General features: G+C 38.9%; 1 long non-coding RNA gene across 1 annotated transcript in view; it reads left to right on the top strand.

Moving 5' to 3' along the window:
• The window catches only part of LOC126961718 (uncharacterized), a 161,272-nt gene extending 142,632 nt beyond the window's left edge, over window positions 1-18,640 (top strand). The window contains exon 4 of the long non-coding RNA XR_007728398.1: window positions 17,488-18,640. This is a non-coding gene — a long non-coding RNA (uncharacterized LOC126961718). The remainder of the gene's footprint in view (window positions 1-17,487) is intronic.
• The last annotated feature ends 1,762 nt before the right edge of the window (window positions 18,641-20,402 follow it).

Raw genomic sequence — 20,402 nt, 5'->3', positions numbered from 1 at the left:
TAGTCTTTTACAGTTTAGGCATTTTGTATCCAGTTTAAGAAATCATATACTCCTTGGTATGAAAAGGTGGTTACATATTTTTGGATACACAGATTTTACTTTCTCACATTTAGGTTATTAATTCATGTGAAATTGTTTGGAGTAGGTGTTATATAAAGATCTTACTATTTTTTAAAATTAATATCATTTCCTCAGCTTTATGTATTGTATACTGCATTATTTCCCCACTGATTGACTGCATTCAAGCATCAAAATGGCCACAGATCTGTTTCTGAAGTCTCTGTTTTATACCATTGGCTATTTTTATCTGTTAATCGGCAACTGCCATACTGTTTTAATTGTTATAAATTTCTTACAAAGTTTGATATATTATCCTATAAATCATATTTGTCATAGATACTCTTGACACTTTTCTTGTACGAATAAATTAGAAACAGCTTGTTTTGTAAATAGCTTTTTGTGATTTTGATTAGAATTGCATTTTATCTTAGATCAATTTCAGGAGAATTGACATTGCAATAATATCGGGGTCCTCCATAAATATGGCTATCACCAATTAATTTAGATCTTTTTAAATGTACTTATAAAGTTTTGTAAATTTTTTCTTAAAGAACTCACAAGTCGTCTACTAGAAATGGCATTTTAAGCACATTTTAAGCTTTTGATTTCTGATATAACAATTGTATAAGATAACAATTGATTTTTTAATCAACCCCTTTTTCTTCAACTTTGATGTGCTTTCTATTAATTCAAACCAAGATTTTCCACTTAAATTATCTTATTGTCTGTTAAAAGCAATGGTCTTGTTTTTTCCTTTCTGATCTTTATTCTTTTCTATTTTTCTGTTTTACTGTTCTGGCTAGAATATTCATTACAATGTTTAATGGAAATCACAGAATATATTCCTGACATATTCCTAATGTTTTATTATAAAGTGTGATGTTTCTGTAGGTTTATGGTAGATATTCTTTATTAGAACCTTATTTTCCTTCATAGCACTTCATAAAATTTGACTATGTAATTATTTTGACTATATAATAATTAAAACATAATATTTGTATATTATTTTTGTAAATACTTGTTTAATGATCACTTCTGTCTAATTTTGTTGCTGGAACATAAATAGGTTTAAGTAACTATTTAGTAAAGAAATGAGTGCATCCTTAACTTGATCACTTTACACCTCTAATGAAGTTCAGGTAAAGTTATTTCCCCAGTCTCATCCCCTGCCTTAAGCTATGATGTTAAATTCACAGCTGAAAGAGGCCTTAGACCTTATTTATTCTAAACCACTCATGTTTCTGATTGGAAGTCTGCAAATCAGAAAAGTTAAGTGACTTCCCTGAAGTTACTCACACTGAGGTCTCAAGAAGGCTTTTATGGTCCTTCTGGAGATGACCCTTATCTACTTGAACAACCTCATGTTTCAGATTTTCTTGTCTTATATTGCTATGAGTGACTTCAGTATGTTTTGCTCTCTCTTTCCTGAATCTTCATACTTGTTTTTTCTTTTTCTGGACCAATCTCCACAATCTCCTCATACCCACCCACCTTCCCTTACCTATTTCCTTCTGATCTCAGGTCTTGGTAAAAATATCACTTGCTCCAGAAAGCCTCCCATGACATGCTCACACTTGCAGTATCTAAAACCTATACTTCTCCCATCATAGCGTTTACTTCATTTTAAGCTATCACTTTTAAAATTATCTACTGACATACTGGACTTAAGAATTCTGTGCAGAAAGTCGCTGCACCAATCTTGCTCACGCTTTTATTCCCAGTACCTAGCCCAGTTTTCAGTGCTTAATAAATAGGCCAGCAATGAATACACTTTCAGTCAGTGAATTTATATATTTTCCTTTATAAAAATAAAAGGTCTCTGCTTTTATTAGACTGATAAATATTCAAAATTCTGGTTGGAGATAAAGGCAGCCCTTGCTTGATATGGTAAATGTGTATCTGAAGAAGTAAATTAAATTACTTTTAAATGTTCTAAAAGAGATTGCTATTTAAAGGGTTTATTTAGTGGATCCTTTCATGAAGCAAAAAATGTAATTTTAAAAGTAAACATTGCTTACCCTTTTAGCCTCTAAGGCTATTGGAGCTTGTAGAGCCTCAGGGCGTTGATGGCATCTGCCTATGGCCGAGGGGGATGGAAGTAGCAGTTCTTGCTGGATGTGGGAGAAGATGAAACACAATGTTTGAACATTAACCTCACTGGCATATTTTCCCAAAACATTTATGAGACAGATTTTTGACCTCTCGATAGAAATCAAGGATGCCAATCCTATTTACAGATGAGGGAAGTGGGAGATCTTGCCCTTTTTCTTTGAAGAAATCTAGTAAGGACACGTAGTCCCCAAATCACCACATCACAGAATATCAGGATTGGAAGACATTTCTGAGATCAACTGGTCCAATCCCCCGTGGTAGAAATGGGGAACCAAGGTCCAGCTGTAATTAACCAAGGTCCAGCTGTAATTAATCTTGCCAAGTTCAACAACATTATTTACTGATTGTCTGGACTGAAACACAGACCTTAGGACTCTGAGTCGGATGATCTCCCTGCTTACGAACTGATTTCCTTATTCAGAAGTCAAACAATCTCAGGATTGAGATCCCTTAGAATGTGTGCAGCACACTAGTTGGGAACATAAAGTGTGGAACCAGAAAGACCTGAATTTCAGTTCAAGCTCCCTTACCTCAGTGACTTTAGGCAATTTATACTCTCTCTAGGAGTCTCACTTTCCTCATCTGCAAAATAATACACAGTAATAGTATCTACATTATAGAGTGTGTACATCCCTTATAAGGTGATGTACACAAGAAGCTTAGATGAGAGCCTGGCACACAGCAGAAGCTCAGTAGTGGTGACAATGATGATGATGAAGAGGATGATGGTAACAGTAATGATAATGAGGATGGTTCTAATGATGAATGGGCTTTTTACTTTATTACTTCCTCCTACCCGTAGATAAATGGGCACATGTCCATCTTCTGTAATCTGAGATACTTAACTCAAAAATGAACCCCAAATTGAAACAAGTGACTAGAAAGAGGTGGTTGTAGGTCTTACATGGATAGCAATTACCTGCGTTTAAACTTGTTAAAAGTTAATGTGCTGCTTACAGCTTCCAATCCAACTAAGCTGATGTCTAGCTCCTGACTTAAAAAAAAAAAACCTACTGAAGAAAGACAATTATTTTCTTCTCTTTTCTAGTTCTCCTCTCACCTCTGCCTTAAAAAATTAAACAAACTCTTAGCACACAAATTAATAAGTAAATAAGGTGCTAAGAAGAGGCTTAATGTAAATCCAGCTCTCAGGAAAGGTGAGAGGAACATTCTATAGGTTCCAGTGTTAATGATGATTATTTTATAGTTTTCTTCTCCTTTCTCTACCAGCTTTGATCAAGGCTAGGAAAAATGGGACACAGAGCTTCCAAGGGAGCTGATCTCTAGGACATTGCTGGTTCCCAGGAGAACATATTCTTAAGACCACTTTATTTTTCCAACACAAAATTTCTGTTTCTGCTTCTCAAAAATTTTAAAAGAATTTACCCTCTTGGCTGCTTCCCCATAAAACATCAGCTCAAATAACATGGAAAGAAAGGATAATATTTTGTATTATGACATTAGATTTGAGTGTAGCCACAGTCATTTGGAAAAGCATCACAAAATGTTAAAATGACTAATGATGGCACTTAAGCTGTGGTAACGAATTTCCACCTGAAATCTGAGAAACATTGTGGAGCAGCAACTCATTCATGTGCCACAATGGTCCATTCGCTGTGGCCCCAGATGAGAAAGACATCATCCAGGATAAATGTAACATGTAGTCATAAAGTCAGGCTTACCTGGCTGAATTCAGTGGTATGTATCGCTAAAGCCTTGGCATTATCCCTACTCGGCTCCTGGCATCTCTTTGTATTCTTTCATGCTGTCCTTGACCATATATAATCAGACTGTTTCTTGGATTGAGAGCCGATCTCACCATTCTTATAGATGCTGGTTCTGGTGTTGCTTGGTTGTGGACTTCATTCTCCTAAAGTTCCGCAGCAGGGCAAGTGAAGCGCTGCTTTGTGCTCCAGCTGCTCCGCCAGTCTCATCATTTGCCAAGCATGTGCCCTTCAGCTCATCTACCAGGTTACTATCCCTTCTACCAAGAAGGATCCCAGGGAAGGCCTTCTTCAGGGGCTCCACTATACAGACAAGTGATGCATCTCAATCTAAGAGAAACAAGCCCTAGGAGGACCATCAGACAATTAAACTAACTCACTCTTTCTTTTCCTTCCTTCCTTCCTTCTTTCCTTCCTCCCTCCCTCCCTTCAGAATTTTCAGAGACAGACTGTTTTACAGAGAGCTGTGAGACATGAAGAGAAAGGTTATGTGGAGTAAGAGACCTGGGGCTGCAGGGGTGGGGGTTGGTCATCTTAAGCCATGTACAAGCTGATACGTAAGTAGAATAATAATTTTGAGCAAAACTAGAACAGAGTAGTTGCATGCAGAAAGGCAGAAATGACATGAAAGAGAATTGAAGTGAGAGCTTTCATTTGAGAAGCAGAGGGAGTGGTCATATTGCCTGTGCATGAATAGCCACCTCAATGCCCCAGATGGACAATGGGTCTTTGTCTTGGAGTTCTAGGAGTCAAATTCTATACTTTCAAACTCCCTTCCTCCTTCCCTTCTCTCTTTCCCTTCCCTTCCCTTCTTCTCTCTCTCCTCTCCTCTCGTCTCCTCTCCTCTCCTCTCCTCTCTCCCCTCTCCTCCTCCCCTCTCCTCTCCTTTCCCCTCCTCTCCTCTCCTTTTCTTTCCTCCTTTCCCTTTATTTTCTTCCTTGTCCTCCTTCCCTTTCTTCCTCCTTCCTTCTCTCTCTCTTGTTAGGCTGAGTGGGTTTATTTTCTTTAGTTATAGTGGCCTTTTCAAGTCCACATATCACACACTTCTATGCACCATTTCTTTTCATGTGTCAGTTCCTTCGACACTTCTGCCTTTCCTCCTCTATTACCTGGAAAGCCCATATTCACCCTTCAGGAATCTGTTCACATTAGCGTTACAAAACTTTCCTCAGCATCTGCAGGCAGGGTAAGTCATTCCTTACTCTTGTTTCTATCACAGGGTCATCCTGCATTGTGGGTTCTGTAACTCCCAGCCTCAGGCCCCTTCACTTCTCTTCATGTTCTACTGCTAATTGGCAGATTGTCCTGGTCCTTTTCTCACATATTCTTCAGAGAGGGACTCTGGTTGATAACCGTGGATTGACCCCCAATGCTCAGATTTCACCCTGAGTTGATGCGCTGTCCCCTGTCCTCAAGAAGCTCTTCCATTCTTGTGCATCTTAATATAACTGTGCCTAACACTAGAATGAGTGCACCTCAAGTGCTTACAGCATGCAATGAATGAATGATGGTCCCTGTGGGGAAATAAAAAAATACCTCAAAATTATTATTTTCTTAAATTTAAAGTTTCGTTTGTGAAAAAGTCTTTGTATACATTAGTTAGACATTAACACAAGTAATAAAGAGAAGTTATGATAGATGATACTCATACAAATAAAATATTGCCATCCTTATGAAACTAAAAACTAAAAAAAAAAAGTTCTACAATTATTTGTACTCATTATCAGTGAAACCAATTGTAGTAGAAGAACTCTATGACCCTAATAATTTTCTGGGATCTCTTCTTTATTCAACTTGAGAAATTGTTTTGCCCCCAACTACAACTATGTGGTTATAGTGGCAATTTCTGGTCTGAGGACTTCAGCTGGTTGATGGGGGTGGAAAATGTATCATAAGTTAAACTCAATCAAATTTTGTATTTTGACTTTTGCGGGGAGAGTCTGTGTGAGGGGTTGGGACACAGTCCTTTTTGGGTAAAGTTAAAAGAGATGAGGTCTGTGAGTCTCTAGCCACCATATTTTGTCCATGTTTGCCCTCTGCCAAAAGGATCAAGTGTACCTGAGAGACAAAAGATGACCCAACCCTGAGAGAAAGAAGCAGAGATGAGATGTGGAGGTTTCCTGGAATGTTCGAGTGCTTCCAATTGTTTCTGAGACTACCTGCAGCTTAGCCCTTTATGCATTTAAATGAAGTTTCCAATCATTTACTTTTGTTTTAAAGCTAAACCCAACTCAAGTTGAGTTTTTGTCACTTGCTACCAATTGTCTTTATACAGTATAGTTGCACAGATGCTAATAATACTGCTGCATATCAAGGACAGAGTACTGGTTATGCTTGATCTCATTTCCCAGCTATTTCTATTTCTCAGCAACTCAAGAACACATTTCAGAACACAAGATAACCACTTATTTTTATAGCAGTTGTATTAGTCTCTTTTCACACTGCTGATAGAGCATGAAAATTTGCAGAAGATAGAGGTTTACTGGACTTATGGTTCCACATGGCTAGGAGGCCTCACAATCATGGTGGAAAGCAAGGAGGAGCAAGTCACATCTTACATGGATGTCAGCAGGCAAAGAGCTTGCACATGGAAATTTTTTTTTTTTTCTTTTTAGACAGAGTCTTGCTCTGTCATTCTGGCTGGAGTGCAGTGGCACAGTCTCGGCTCACTGCAATCTCCACCTCCCTGGTTCAAGCAATTCTTCTGCCTCAGCCTCCTGAGTAGCTGGGAGTACAGGTGAGCACCACTATGCCTGGCTAATTTTTGTATTTTTAGTAGAGAAAAGGTTTCACCATATTGGCCAGGCTAGTCTCGAACTCCTGACCTCATGATCCATCCACCTCAGCCTCCCAAAGTGCTGGGATTACAGGTGTGAGCCACCGCACCCGGCCTGCACAGGGAAACTTTTTAAAACCATTTTTAAAACCGTCAGATCTTGTGAGACACATTCACTATCATGAGAACAGCACGGGAAAGACCCACTCCCACAATTCAATCATCTTCCACTGGGTCCCTCCCACAACACATGGGAATTATGGGAGCTACAGGATGAGATTTGGGTTGGGACATGGAGCAAAATCATATCAGCAATTTTAGATATATATTAAAATTGAGTGGGAGGTATAGAGATTTCCCACGTACCCCCTGTCCTCCACAGATGCATAGCCTTCCTCATTCTCAACATCCGCCACTAAAGTAGTACATTAACTGCAATGACAAACCTGCATTGACACATCATCATCACCCAGAGTCCACAGTTTACATCAGTTTCACTCCTAACATTGTACATTCTGTGAATTTGGAAGAATGTGTAATGACATGTGTCCATGATTTCAATACCATACAGAGTAGTTTCACCACCCTAGAAATTCCCTGTTCCCTACCTATTCATGTCTCCTTCACCCCTAACCCCTGGCAACCCTTGATCACTTTACTATCTTCATAGTTTTGCCTTTTCCAGAATGTCATAGGGTTAAAAGCATATAGTAGGTAGGCTTTTCAGATTGGCTTCTTTCACTTAGAAAAAGGCATTTACATTTCCTCCATCTCTTTTCATGGCTTGATACATCACTCATTTTGTTTCAGTACTGAATAATATTCCACTGGCTGGATGCACTAGTTTATTAATCCATTCGCCTACTGACATCCATGATTTTGAACATCCATGATTGATCATGATAAACCATTATGCTGTGTCAATAATGGTTTAGATCTTGTCATTTACTATATGTGAAAACCTGGGCTAAATCACTTCATTTATCTTTCATGGACTGTATTTCCTCTGTAAAGTGAAGTGTGGGGATTAGATGTCATCTATCTCCAAGTACAAGTTTCCATGGTTATGTGAGAGGGTCTTTACAAGTGAACAAAGGTTCTGAATCTAAACCATGGATTATCAATGGTCAGGAATGTTATCTTCCAAGGCGGAGGCTGTGGAGGATGTACAAAAAAGGAATCTGGAATATTTGCCTTTTAAACCTTTGCAAGATTCCCTCCCAATCCTCACCCAAATTGATGTACCCAGTGCTGGATCCCAGGAGAAATTTTGAAATAAACACAAACACAACAATTTCTGGTTAAAAGAATAGTCCTGGAGCCGGACTGATGTGGAGGAAACAGGCTCTGGGAATAGTAAAACCAGATGGGACAGCCTTTCTGGGCTCACACCCATGCTGCTGTGGCCTCCTGGTGTATCTCCCTGCATTTGTTCTCTTCATTCCAGTTTATCCTTTGCACAGTTACCAGGGCGATGTTTTTGAAACAACAAATCCGATGGCAACATCATTTCTGCTTAAAATTCTTCAGAGATTGCTTTTTGCCTCCAGGATAAGCCCAAACCTCTTAACATGACATTCAAAGCTACAAGTCCCCCTCACCATTCCTGCTGCTCACCACTCCCCACTCCCTCATACCTCAGGCTTGCAGGGCATACTGAACCATTTTCTGCTTACAAATGACTAGACTCTTCTTCACCTCTGCACCTTTGAAAAGGCTGTTTCTGCTGCTTGAGCCACTGCTCCTCCTCCCCACCCTCCTCTCCATGCCCTGCCTGGGAAGCTATTCATCTTGCATCGCTGCTAGAATAGTACTTTCCCTACAGAGCAATCCCTCACCCTCTTCTCTCTCAGACATTTAGTCTCTGACTCTGGTTTCACACTTCCCCTGGTTTATTGCATTTATTTATTTGCATCTCTGTCTCCCTGCTTGTCTGTCAGCAACTGGGAGAGCCTGGTTCATAGTAGGTAGTCAGAAATGCTTATTGATTACATCAGCAGAGGTAAATAGATGCATCTGAGCTATAGAATGAAACTAATTGTCTTCTTATTTATGCAAAGAGGAGCAGGTTAAAAATTAACAAACATATCCATTCCCTAAGAAAAATCTCATAAAGAACCATCAGAAAATGCCAAGCATTTGGCCTTGGGGGTCATAAACCAGGCCCAGGATATATATTTGTTTTGTTTTGTTTTGTTTTGCTTTGCTTTCTCCAAACTGCTGGGGCCAATGACTTGTTGAAGCTGAACTATTTGACTGAATTAGTAATGACTGTGCCTTACCTGGTGAAAATCAAAAGGCTGCAAATAAGTGCTGTGTCGCGAGTGTTAGCAGCTCTTTCTTACAAGCAGGATTTATGAAAATCTTAAAGGACTGTGGAAGAGCCACACTTACAGGGTGAGTGATATGCAGGTAGTATTTTCAGAAGGGTTATAGCATTTCTATCAATCATTCTGACACCAAATTTGATGGCCTCTGCCCTCTTCTTGCTACCTTCTTGTGTGATACGTAGATAAAATATGGGCTGGAAAAGAATAATAAGGTGTTCCATGGCTCTGAAAAGAGGACCATGTCTCTGACCTAAATTAGTCAAATCACCTCACTGCACTTTCCTTCTGACACCCTGGGTTGGGCTGGGTTTCCTCAGCTCTGGTCTCACAGAATTACACATCTTTTCATTTTAGCTGCATACTTAGTTTGTCATGTACATTTGTTAGTGCAAGCATTTGCTTATTGTTTTGCTCTTCCAGCAGACAGGAAGCAATATGTGGACAGGGACCACATTCTGAGTACCTAGCACAGGGTCTGGCACATGGTCAACATATCTTGCGGAATGAAGTGATGGATAAAAGACCCTGTACAGATAGGGTGTATACATAAAGAGTGTGTAGGTATATGAGGTGGGAGCTGGGGAAACGGGAGCTGGAGAACATGTAATTGACGTGTGCCTGTGAATAAACATATATCTGCTTCATTTTGGTCTTGTATTGCAAGTCAACGATCTTCTGCATCCCAGTTTCGCCAGTTCATACAAGCAAGCTGAAAATGCTTGCTGATATTCTTGGCAAATATTTCTCAAACTGCCCTTTCTGGAAGAAGAACTTGCCAAGATTTACTTTCCATCGTTTATGTTATGAAAACAATAGATTTTAAAAATTGTTCTCCAGTAGAAATGTATAGGATCACTTGGAATACACATTTTAAAAATTACACAGCTCTTCCCTGTTCTCCTGGAGATGTACAAGCAAGCTCATGGCAAGTTATGCCCTCTGTGCTTCTCAGCTGAAAATCATTATTCCAGATAATTGCAAAAGGTAGGCTCCAAACCCCTTGAGGACAGGGATTATGTCATGTCTCCTTTGCTCATCATTTCATCCTCTGTGCTTACAATAGTGGTTGAAACATGTCAGATGCACAGTAAGTAACTGTTGAGTGAATCATTGAAACTATTCCTGTCATCTGCATTTGTAACTGCTTTTATTGGTCTAGTTTGAATTTTTGGCCCTTTTGACACCTTGTCCTGTCTCCCTAGGATCTGGCTCTCCTCTTAGTTTCTTTCTCATCAGTTAATATCCTGGTGCTTCAGTCTGTTGCTTTCTCTGTCTGTTGGCATGGTTTTGGCATCTCCCATCATCTTGAGAGAGCTCTTCCTGCTTTAGCTCTCCAATTTCCTGGAACTGACATCTGCTCCTGCCTTTTGACTCTTATCTAAATCTGAGCCCTATCTTTTTCTTCTTGAAGGTAGGAGATCTGGAAAATATTTAATGCTAATAAAGATACATCAAGGTGATATATCTCCAAATAGGGAAACCATTTGTCCACTTAATAACTTCCTTTAGTGGCTTTTGCAGGAAGTCAATTAAAAGTTGAAAGAACACTGGATAGGAAGGCACAGGGCATGAGTCCTAGCCTAAAATCTTCTCAGGTGGTGTATTAGCATTTTCCAGACCAACAGAACCAACAGGATATGTATGTATAGACATACCTCAGAGATATTGTGAGTTCATTTTCAGACCACTGCAATAAAGCAAATATTGCAATAAAGTGAGTCCCATAACCTTTTTTTGTTTCACAGTGCATATGAAAGTTACGTTTACACTATGATGCCATGTATTAAGTGTGCAATAGCATTATGTCTAAAAAAAAATATATACATACCTTGATTAAAAAGGCTTTATAGATTAAAAATGTTGATCATCTGAGCCTTCAGTGAGTCACATTTTGGTTGGTGGAGGGTCTTGCCTCCATTTTGATGGCCTGACTGACCAGGGTGGTGGTGGCTGACAGCTGAAGTGGCTGTGGCAATTGACTAAAATATGACTACAATGGAGCTTACCACATGGATTGACTCTTCCTATTATGAAAGAGTTCTCTGTAAAATATCATAGTATTTAATATCTTACCCACAGTAGAACTTTGTCCAAAATGTGAGTCAATCTTCTCAAAACCTGTATCTGCTTTATTAATGAAGTTGAGGTAATATTCTAAACACTTTGTTGTCATTTTAACAATATTTACAGCATCTTCACCAGGAGTAGATTATGTCTCAAGAAACCACTTTCTTTGCTCATTCATAAAAAGCAACTCTTCATCTGTTCAAATTTTATCATGAAATTGCAACAATTTAGTCACATCTTTAGGGTCCACTTCTAATTCTAGTTCTCTTGCTACTTCCACCACATCTGCAGTCACTTCCTCCAGTGAAGTCTTGAATTCCTCAGAGTTATCCATGAGGGTTGGAATGAACTTCTTCCAAACTTTTCTAAACGTTAATACTTTGACCTCCTCACATGAAACATGAATGTTCTTAATGGTACTTAAAATGGTTAATCCTTTCCAGTTTCCTAATGTACTTTGCCCAGATCCATCAGAGGAATTACTGTCTATGGAAGCTATAGCCTTACAAAATATATTGCTTAAATAATAAGACTTGAAGGTCAAAGATATTTCTTGATTCATAGGCAATGGAGCCAACCAATGAATGTTGTGTTAGCAGGCATGAAAACAACATTAATCTGAGCTTCTCTCAGTAAACAAGGATCAAGTATATACCCATCCCTGTTGGCTATAGCTCCTCTTACCCAAAAGCACCATCTACTGGCCTGTAAGTCACACCACACAGCCCAATATGAAACCTGCTGACAGAAGCGCACATAGCTACAGAGCAAAGTGAAAAGGCTCTACCCAGTATTCTGTAGAGTCAAACCCCTGTAATGATAAAGGTTAGATATAGTTTGTCTTGAGGCCGTGTCAGAGACCTTCACAGTAGCCCCTCCCATCACTGGCCCAGAGGCCCAGGAGGAAAAAGTGATTTTTTGGGGGCTGGGCCCACGGTCTCCATGCAGTGTTCAGCCTAGGGATTTGGTGCCCTTTTGTTCCAGCCACCCCAGCCATGGCTAAAAGGGGCCAATGTAGAGCTCGGGCTATGGCTTTAGAGGGTGGAAGACCCAAGCCTTGGCAGCTTCCACGTGATGTTGAACCTGCATAGAAGTTAAGAATTGAGGTTTGGAAATCTGTGCCTAGATTTCAAAAAATGTGTTGAAATGCCTGGATGCCCAGGCAAAAGTTTGCTGCAAGGGTGGGGCCCACATGGAGAACCTCTGCTAGGGGCAGTGCAGAAGGGAAATGTGGGGTCAGAGCCCCCACACAGAGTCCCTGCTGGGGCACTGCCTCGTGGAGCTGTGAGAAGAGGGTCACTGTCCTCCAGACCTCAGAATGATAGATCCACCGACAGCTTGCACTGTGTGCCTGGAAAAGCTGCAGACACTCAATACCAGCCTGTGAAAGCAGCCAGGAGGGAGGCTATACCCTGCAAAGCCACAGCAGTGGAGCTGCCTAAGACCATGGGAACCCACCTCTTGCATGAGAATGACCCAGATGTGAGACTTGGAGTCAAAGAAGTTCATTTTGGAGTTTTAAAATTTGACTGCCCTACAAGATTTCGGACTTACATGGTCCCTGTATCCCCTTTGTTTTGGCCAATGTCTCCTATTTGGAATGGCTGTATTTACCCAATACCTGTACCCCCATTGTATCTAGGAAGTAACTAGCTTACTTTTGATTTTACAGGCTCATAGGGGGAAGGGACTTTCCTTGTCTTAGATGAGACTTTGGACTGTGGACTTTGCTGAAATGACTAATGCTGAAATGAGTTAAGACTTTGGGGGACTGTTGGGAAGGCACGATTGGCTTTGAAATGTTAGCACATGAGATTTGGAGGGGCCAAGGGCAGAATGATATAGTTTGTAGGTGTCCCCACCCAAATCTCAATTTGAATTGTATCGCCCAGGATTCCCACATGTTGTGGAAGGGACCCAGTGGGAGGTAATTAATCATGGGGACCAGTCTTTCCCATGCTATTCTCATGATAGTGAATACATCTCACCAGATCAAATGAGTTTATCAGGGGTTTCTGCTTTTCCTTTTTCCTCATTTTTCTCTTGCCACCACCAAGGCTCCACCATAAGAAGTGCCTTTTGCCCTCTGCCATGATTATGAGCCCTCTCCAGCCATGTGAAACTGTAAGTCCAAGTAAACCTCTTTTTGTTTCCAGTTTTGAGTATGTCTTTATCAGCAGCATGAAAATGAACTAAAACAAGGTTCAATTAAACAAGAAAACTCAACTATCTGAAATATATACACATCTGACATTGGAACACCCAGATTCATAAACAAGTACTTCTAGACCTACAGAAAGACTTAGACAGCCACACAATAATAGTGGCATCTATAGAGTACTCCACCCATCATCCACAGAATATACATTCTCATCTGCACATGGAACATGCTCTAAGATCAACCACATGCTTGACCATAAAACAAGTCTCAATAAATTAAAACAAATAAAAATCATACCAACCATACTCTTGAAACACAGGGGAATAATAGAACTAATAGAAATCAATACTAAGAAGATCTCAGAAAACCACACAATTACATGGAAATTAAACTACTTGTTCCTGAATGACTTTTGGGCAAACAATGAAATCAAGGAAGAAATCAAAAAATTATTTGAAATAAATAAAACAGATATACAGCATACCAAAATCTCTGAGATGCAGCAAAAATAGTATTAAGAGGAAAGTTTATCAAGAAGACAGAAAGATCTTAAATTAGCAACGTAACATCATACCTAGTAGAACTAAAAAAACAAGAACAAATTAACTCCAAAGCCAGAAGAAGATGAAAGTCACAAAAATCAGGGTAGAACTGTAAGAAATTGTGACTCCAAAACCCACACAAAGAATCAATGCATCAAAAATTGTTATTTTTAAATAAATAAACAAGATTGATAGACCACTAACTAACCACTAACTAGATTAACAAACAGAAAGTGGGAATACTCGACTCTTGTTGGGGATGTAAATTAGTTCAGCTACTGTGGAAAGCTGTTTGGAGGTTTCTCAAAGAACTTAAAACGGAACTACTATTTAACCTAGTAATCCCATTACTCTGTATACACTCAAGGGAAAATAAATTGTACTGAAAGGATACATGCATTCATGTTCAGCACATCTCTATTGACAGTGGCAAAGCCATCAACCTATGGGCCCAACAGTGGATAGAATAAAGAAAATATGATATTGATACATATACACTGTGGAATATTACATAGCCATGAAAAAGAACAAAATCATATTTTTTGTAGCAACATAGATGCAGCTGGAAGCCATTATCCTAAGCAAATTAATGCAGGAATGGAAAACCAAATACTGCATGTTTTCACTTATAAGTGGGAGCTAAACACTGGGTACGCATGGATATAAAAAAAAAAAAAAAAGAACACTAGAAACTGAGGACTAAGTGGGGGACTACTAGAGAGGGAGCAGGACAAAGGCTAAAAGTTACATATTGGGTACTATGCTCACTACATGGGTGATGGGATTATTTGTAATGCAAACCTCAGCATCACACAATGTACTCATATAACAAGCCTGCACATGTACCGCATGAATCTGAAATAGAAGTTAAATTTATTTAAAAAACAATGAGATACTATTTCATACCACCTGGGTGGCTACATTAAAAATGACAAATAATAATATGTTAGCAAAGGTGTTAGAAATCTGATTCTCTCATAAACTAGTGGTAGGAATGTAAAATGGTGCACGTTGTCATTCCTCAAAAAGTTAAACGTAGAGTTATGATATAACCCAAAATTGCACTCCTAACTATATACCGAAGATACATGAAAATATATGCCCATACAAAAACTTGTATATGAACGTTCATAACAGCATTAGTCATAACAGTAAAAAGTCAACACCCCACATGTCCATCAACTCAATAATAGATAAATAAAATGTGATATATCCACACAGTGGAATATTATTCAGCTATAAAAGGAATGAAGTACTGATAGATGTTGCAATATATAGAATCTTGAAAACATTCTGCTAAGTGAAATAAGCTCGTCACAATAGACCACATTATATGATTCTACTTACATAAAATGTGTACTGGGAAGTCTATTGAAACAGAAAGTATATTGGTGGCTGCCTAGGGCTGGGGGGAATCAGTTTAGAGAGAAATATGGAGTGACTGCTAATGGATAAGGGATTTTGTTTTGGGTGATAAAACTTCTACAATTGATTATGGTCATGGATAGAAAACTCTGTGAATATACTAAAAAATGTGGAATTCTACACTTGAAAGTAGTGCCTTGTATGACATGTGCATAATATCTCAATAAAGCCATTTAAACAATCCCCCTCTAAAAAAAAACCTTTCTTTTGCATTAACAACTTGACTAACTGGATCAAGAGGCCTAACTTTTGTCCTATTTTAGCTTTTGACATGGCCTTCCTCACTAAACCTAATCATTTCTAGCTTTTGATTTAAAATGAGAGGTGTCTAGTTTCAATATTGCTCTGTCTCAGAGAATAGAGAGAATTAAGAAGAGGAAGAAAGATGGGAGAACGGTGGTTTGTGGAGCATTGAGAACACACAGCATCTATTAAGTCTGCCATCTTATATGGGTGTGACTGATGGTGCCCCCAAATAATTACAATAGTGACATCAAAGATCACTGATCACAGATCATCACAATAGATATAATAGTAAAGGAAAGGTTTCAAAGGATTGTAACAATTATCAAAATGTGACAGAGACATGAAGTGAGCACACGCTATTGAAGAAATGGCTCAGATAGACTTACTTGATGCAGAGTCTTCACAGACCTTCAATTTGTAAAAAATGCAGTATTTGTGAAGTGCAATAAAGTGAAACTACAATAAAAAGATGCACCTGTATATAGAAAGAGATTTATTTTAAGGAATTGGTTCATGAGATTATGAGGCTGACAAGTTCAAAACTTGCAGGGTGGGTTGGAGGCTGGAAACTAGGAATGAGTCAATGCTAAGGTTCAAGTTTGAAGATCATTTGCTGCAGAATTAATTCTTCCTCAGAGAAGGTCAGTCGTTTGTTCCATTCTGGCTTTCAACTGATTGGATGCAGCCCACCCATTTTATAGAGGACAATCTGCTTTACTCAAAGGGCAATGCACAGATTTAAGGGTTAATCTCATCTGAAAACAGGAACATCCAGAATAATGTTTCACCACATATCTTGTCACCATGGCCTTGCCAAGTTGATACATAAAATTAGGCATCATAACCAGTTTCCAAGTAACCCTAAGTTTCTGTTCCTTCAATAAAAAAACAAACAAACAAAAAAACTAGATTTGATATCTTTCAACTAAATAAGAAATTATGCATTTAAGAACAAGACTAATAGGACAGAGTCTGGAGATTTATTCTGAGATAAAGAATATTCAAACAGTTTTACCTCTTCTGATTCCTGACATCTAATACACTACCTTATGTCTTCTGGGGAATCGTAGATGGTTTCTGAATGGGACCTGAAGACCTAGCTTTGAAAAGAGCCCACTTAAATTTTTCACTAAACATGATTCAGTAGCATCTCCCTGTCTCAAATGAGAGATAAATTACAATTTTAATTTTAGACATATTGCAATTTCTGTGTTGCCATTATTTCTTGACTTTTATTTTGTTCATTAATTTTCACAAGATTAATTGGCCTTTTGGGCTTTCAAATCAATATGACATTTATCTCATGGCCTTTTCAAAACATGCTTTTCCTGGAGCAATTTATTGCAGATCATTTCTTTGAGGCTTGACACCTTTTAGTTAGCCCGGCTGCACTGGATACAGAGAACACGTTTTTCCCCTTTGCCCTTTGCTTTTTCCTAGAAGGTCCAACATGTGACAAATTGCAGAGATTATATGACTTTTATTAAAGCACACACCTTGTGACCCTCTGAGAAAAGAAAAATTACCCAAGATAAATAAGGGGGTGTTTGTCCAGCATCCAGAAAAGGCTACATGGAAAGTTAAAGTACAAATATCAATATCACTATTGAATATTTGCACAGCCCTTCATAGTTAACTGATACTACAGAGCAATCTTGCAGATTTAAGTACCTAGAGGGCCAGGCAGGGAGTATAGGCAATGGGCTAGGTAGGTCTTAGCAAACTGAAAAAAATATATACACACTAAAACCAGCTTCACCTGTTTCCAGGTGGGAGCAGGAGCCTCATGCTACTGAATTTTTCAATAAATGCCTGACACCTGGGATTCCGTGATATATATTTTAATTTTAAAGGGCTGAAAATTTATTTAAAACATTTAAATCCTGTGAGAATCAACAAATTATGTCTGCAGGCAAGGTCCCAGACTACCAACAGCGAGTTTGTGTCCTCTCTCTATTTTAGACTTTAAAAGATGAAGAATAAATATACTAGCCTGTTACAAGAACACATTAAAAAATGTTTGTTTCTGTTTGATGTGTATTAGGTTGGTAACCAAGGACTCTTCCTGCTGCCTCCGTTTCAACAGGGATGTGAAGACAAAATGTATTAGCAGAGGTGGATTTACTCTGAAACTGCTGAAGGTAAAGAAAGCATCAGGGTGGTTTAGAACCCCCAATTCCTTTTCCAAGTCCTTGGGAGAGCCCTTTAATGTGATTACATGATCATTTATTTTTGCAAAACTTACAGAAGTAATACCTTCTAACAACAATGCATTAGGATCACAGACTATTTCCACTTGGAGTTTTCTTTCTTTCACACCTCCCAAAGGATCGGGTGCTGTTATAGTGACTAGGGGCATTTTTTGGCGATCCAGGTAGAAGGATTCAGCTAGCAAGGCCCCTCAATTTCAGCACAATTGACATTTTGGGCCAGGTAATTCTTTGCTATGTTCACTGTCCTATACATTGAAGGATGTTTAGCAGCATTTCTTACCTCTACTTACTAGATCCTAGTAGCAACCAACTATTCTCCCACCCACACAGTTGTGACAAAGTCCCCTAGAGAGATAAAATTGAACCCTCACTCCATTGAGAACCACTGAACTAATGAGAAGTTGATTTGTGGACACATCTAGTATGGGTTGGTATATAATTATGTGGTTCCAAGTCACATTTGTGTTACAATTTACATTCTCTCTAACAGTTTGAATGTGGGCATGGTTTTCACAAATACTTGACCTGATAGCACCAATTCACATGGGTGCAGAACCAGGGTAGCAGATCCCAGCACAGAAGCACATGGGATGAGGCAAAAATAAAAGTTGGAAATGAAACGACAGGCCTGGGTCTGTGGAAATGTCTTCCAAATCTTACAACTCCTGTGTGAAAGAAACTTGATGGAGACTTGCCTAGTTTTGGCAACAATCCTAGACATTTACGTGACATTGCTAATAATGTGTTATGATGCTGAAAAAAATATCGGACCTATCATAATACAAATGAATTCCAAAACAACCATGCTAGAAGAAAGACTGGATTATCTTTCTTTTCACACTATTGAAAATGTTACAAAGTTGTTGTCTTTATAGAAGGGATCAAAGAGTCTACAGCTAAAAGTACAGGAAAAGGCATAATAGAGGAATATCAGATAGTTAATAAGGATATCACATTTTTGAGTTTTATAATGTTTGTAGTATTCATCAGCTTAAAAAATTTTTTGTTGTGATTTATGATATCATTCAAAAATATTCTTTTAGTACCTTGTTTTGTATTATACTTTTATTTTTTTGCTAAGAAGAAAAATCTCATTTCAAATTATACAAACTTCAGGACACTTAAAACTTAGACTTGCATCTGAATTTTAGATATCAAAATGAGTTGTGAGAGAAATACCTGGAGTCTTTATGAAATAACTCTCTTGATAAAGCTACCGGTTTGCCATCAGCTCTTTCACATTTCCTCCTTCTTCTCCCCTCCTCATCTTCCCTCTCAATCCCCAAGGTGAGGAAAAAGAGAATTCCACTTTTTACATTAAATGAAAAGAAATGCATCAACAAGACCACTCAGAAAGCTTGATGCTTAACTTAGCTCCTGATAGTGGGAGAACAATGGGGCAATACCTGACTGACTTTAAGCTGGAAAACTAAGAGAAAGTCAAGCTGGCTGGCTCTTCAGGCAACTGCAGCCAAGGTGAGGGGGCCGTAATGGGCTGTCTACACTTAGAGTGTTTAGCAATTAGAAACGCATGAGCCAGATGTGGGCTAAGCAGAAGAGAGAGCTCACATGCAACTCTTTTACATCCTGTCCAGGAGGGCTACTCAGTAATGTGATGGAGATCCAAGGGAGACCATGTAGAGTGCTCTGAAAATCCCGGGGCTGAGGGGGCCACCTCCAGCCAAGAAAAATGTGTCACCACATCACAGAAGTTCTACTTAATCCAGGGAAGAACTTTGAAGAACCTACAAGGATGCCAGTGAGACACAGTGCCAACCTTTAAACACCAGCCAGACCCAGATGTGTGCAGTAAAGTTATAGCAGTACTGGATAAGTAAGAAATTCCCCGCATTTCTAGAGGAAGTCAAATTGTCTCTGTTTGCAGATACCATGAATGTATATTTAGAAAACCCCATCATCTCAGCCCAAAATCTCCTTAAGCTGATAAGCAACTTCAGCAAAGTCTCAGGATACAAAATCCATGTGCAGCAATCACAAGCTTTCCTATACACCAATAACAGGCAAACAGAGGGCCAAATCATGAGTGAACTTCCATTCATGATTGCTACAAAGAGAATAAAATACCTAGGAATACAACTTACAAGGGATGTGAAGGACCTCTTCAAGGAGAACTACAAACCACTGCTCAAGGAAATAACAGAGGACAGAAACAAATGGAAAAACATTCCATGCTCATGGATAGGAAGAATCCATATTGTGAAAATGACCATACTGCCCAAAGTAATTTATAGATTCAATGCTATTCTCATCAAGCTACCATTGACTTTCTTCACAGAATTAGCAAAAACTACTTTAAATTTCATATGGACCCCAAAAAGAGCCATATAGCCAAGATAATCCTAAGCAAAAAGGACAAAGCCAGAGGCATCATGCTTCAAACTATACTACAAGGCTACAGTAACCAAAACAGCCTGGTACTGTTACCAAGAGAGATATGTAGACCAATGGAACAGAACAAAGGCCTCAGAAATACTGCCACACATCTACAACCATCTGATCTTTGACAATTCTGACAAAAACAAGCAACGAGGAAAGGATTCCCTATTTATATAGTGTTGGAAAAACTGGCTAGCCATATGTAGAAAATTGAAACTAGACCCCTTCCTTACACCTTATACAAAAATTAACTCAAGATGCATTAAAGACTTAAATGTAAGACCTAAAACCATAAAAACCCAGAAGAAAACCTGAGCAATACCATTCAGGACGTAGGCATAGGCAAAGA

This window comes from Macaca thibetana, chromosome 8 (assembly GCF_024542745.1).
Source record: "Macaca thibetana thibetana isolate TM-01 chromosome 8, ASM2454274v1, whole genome shotgun sequence".
NCBI lineage: Eukaryota > Metazoa > Chordata > Mammalia > Primates > Cercopithecidae > Macaca > Macaca thibetana.
This window is presented reverse-complemented; position numbering and strand designations above follow the sequence as displayed.